The 2,639-nt window shown below is 35.2% G+C and overlaps 1 non-coding gene across 1 annotated transcript; it reads right to left on the reverse strand.

Annotated features, from left to right (window-relative positions):
• Positions 1-1,703: 1,703 nt before the first annotated feature.
• On the reverse strand, positions 1,704-1,810 carry LOC136210136 (small nucleolar RNA R71). The gene has a single exon (XR_010677844.1). It is a non-coding gene; the product is annotated as a small nucleolar RNA R71 (small nucleolar RNA).
• Positions 1,811-2,639: the final 829 nt, after the last annotated feature.

Genomic DNA, 2,639 nt, shown 5'->3' on the forward strand with positions numbered 1-2,639 from the left:
CACGACACTTCGATCAAGACTCTTCAACATCTATAAATAAAGAGTTGATGGAGAGTTGATAGGAGGATAATGACATATAATGATATATGTGTAGAAGAAAGAGATTAGTGTAGAATTTATGCAGAAATTCCGAATCAAGTGATTCAGAAGTTAGATTTAGATTCTGTAAAAAGCAATATGATGTACACACATTGTTTACAAATTAATAACAAATTCAGTAGCGTTTAAACATTGTTCCAGTTTAGTTTTCATTTTGGTAGTAGACCGACCCAGTCTCTACTACGAAGATTCAACGAGAAGATTGAGTAGAGGATTCGCCCCTGAGCCTGACAAACTCGAACGAAACCCAAAGAAAGGATTAACAACCCGTTCACTTGCACGCCGTCGAAGAATTCAATGCTCCATGTTCTCTGTAAACTTGTATCAATTTATATTTCATCTAATAAAGTCTGTTCTATTCGATAGATTTTTATGCAGCACTTTGGTAAATGAGCCGAAGTGGATTGATGCTGGTGTTTTCATTAAAACGTATTTAATTCAAATCTTTACAAGGAAACTTTGTTGAACACTTAGGCAAATTATTATCTCGAAAGAGTTTTAATTTGATTAAGGGCAACTATCCCGAAAGGGTTTTATCGCGTTCAAAGCCAATTAATTAGAGGTTCCGTCATTTATTTCATCTTTATAATTCGTACAAAGTTTAAAGTTGTTTCTTTGCTTAATGCAAACAAATATACCTGTTTACTTTTCTAAAGTACTAAAACGTTCCTGTTTTGCAAATTCATTCTTAAATCAGATATTTTCTAACATCTTCATATTCTAATCTAATTCTCATTCTAGCAATTTCAAAACCAAAACCGATTAAACGATTTTTCCATATCATAAACCTAAAAGTAAATTTAACCGATTATAAATAAGTTTTGTTTAAAAAAGCGTTCCCTGTGGGATCGATATCTTTTATTACTACAAGCGTATACCGTGCACTTGCGGAAATCGCTCAACAAGTTTTTAGCGCCGTTGCCGGGGACACGCCAAAATTTTTGACAAAATTTTAAATTTTTCGTGTTTTATTACGAATCTAGGTTTATTCACACTTATTCAAACTTTTATATTTTTAATTATTTTCAATTACTAACTTATTTATTTTTCAAGTTCTGTTTTGTAGGTAGTTTCGGTTCGTGCGAAATTTCAAGTTCATGCGCAGTTCTCGAAGTTCGGGCACGTCACCAGATCCTATTGACCCAGAAATTGAAAGAACTCTTAAAAAGAACAAGAGAGAAAAGAAAAAGAAAAACCAAACCCCAATAAAAACTAAAATTACCGAGCCAGAAGTAATGGCCACACTTATGGATTACGCTAGGCCAGGAGTGGCCGGTGTAACAAACAGTATAGTTAGACCCCAAATCAATGCAAATCAATTTGAAATTAAGCCTGCGTTGCTTAACATGTTGCAAAATAATGTAACGTTTTACGGGTTACCTAACGAAAATCCTAATACCCATTTGACAAATTTCTTAGAAATTTGTGACACTTTTAAAATTACTGATGTAACTGCAGAAGCAATCAAACTTCGCCTATTTCCTTTTACTTTGAAGGATCGAGCCAAAGAATGGTTAATTTCTATGCCAGCCGCATCAATTGAGACTTAGGAGCAATTAGCCCAAGCATTTTTATCAAAATTTTTCCCTTTAGCAAAAACCGCAAGAGTCATTAAAGAGTTAACATCTTTTTCTCAAAATGATAATGAAACTCTTTATGAGGCTTGGGAACGTTTTAAAGAACTTCAACGTTTATGCTCACACCACCAATTGCCCGCTGAACTTTTAATGCAAACATTTTATAATGGACTAAATCCTACAACTAGAGGTTCATTGGACGCTATGTCTGGAGGGTTATTCATGAAGAAAACATCTGCCCAAGCAAGAGAACTTTTGGAGGAAATGGCAATCAACAGCAGTATGTGGCCCGCGGAACGTGGACACCTACCATCAGCGAAACCATCATCCTCAACAACATCATCAGTTAAAGGTATAGTGAATCTTGATCCAGTAGCGATGTTGCAAGCCCAATTTTCTGCCTTGTCACACAAAATTGATAGGTTTATGGCACCGTGTGATCCTAATGGTCAACCAATCCGAACGGATGTGGATTACGAAGGTATGAGTGAAATTGAACAGGTAAATTTTGTCCAAGGGCAAAACCAAACTAATAATCCTTATTCCAATACATATAATCCTGGATGGAGAAATCATCCTAACTTTAACTGGAGAGATAATAACAATAATAATGTTAATGCTAATCAAAATCGTACTACTAATTATCAAAATCAATCAAGAGATACGATTAGCACCTTATCTTCTAAAATCGACAAATTCATTGATGCGATGAGCGGAAAAATAAGTAATCACGACGATGGTTTTAAACGGATCGAGAATAAATTCGATCAGCTTATTAAAAACCAATCATCTAGCATCCATAATTTGGAGATTCAAATTGGACAACTCGCTAAATCAATTCCATCCCGCAAAGAGGGAAGTCTTCCAAGCCATACAGAAGAAAATCCAAAAGAGCATGTTAAGGCTATCACTCTTCGTTTAGGGAAAAATTACTTAGGTCCGGAAATGCCCGGAAATTCGACT

This window comes from Euphorbia lathyris, chromosome 10, assembly GCF_963576675.1.
Source record: "Euphorbia lathyris chromosome 10, ddEupLath1.1, whole genome shotgun sequence".
NCBI lineage: Eukaryota > Viridiplantae > Streptophyta > Magnoliopsida > Malpighiales > Euphorbiaceae > Euphorbia > Euphorbia lathyris.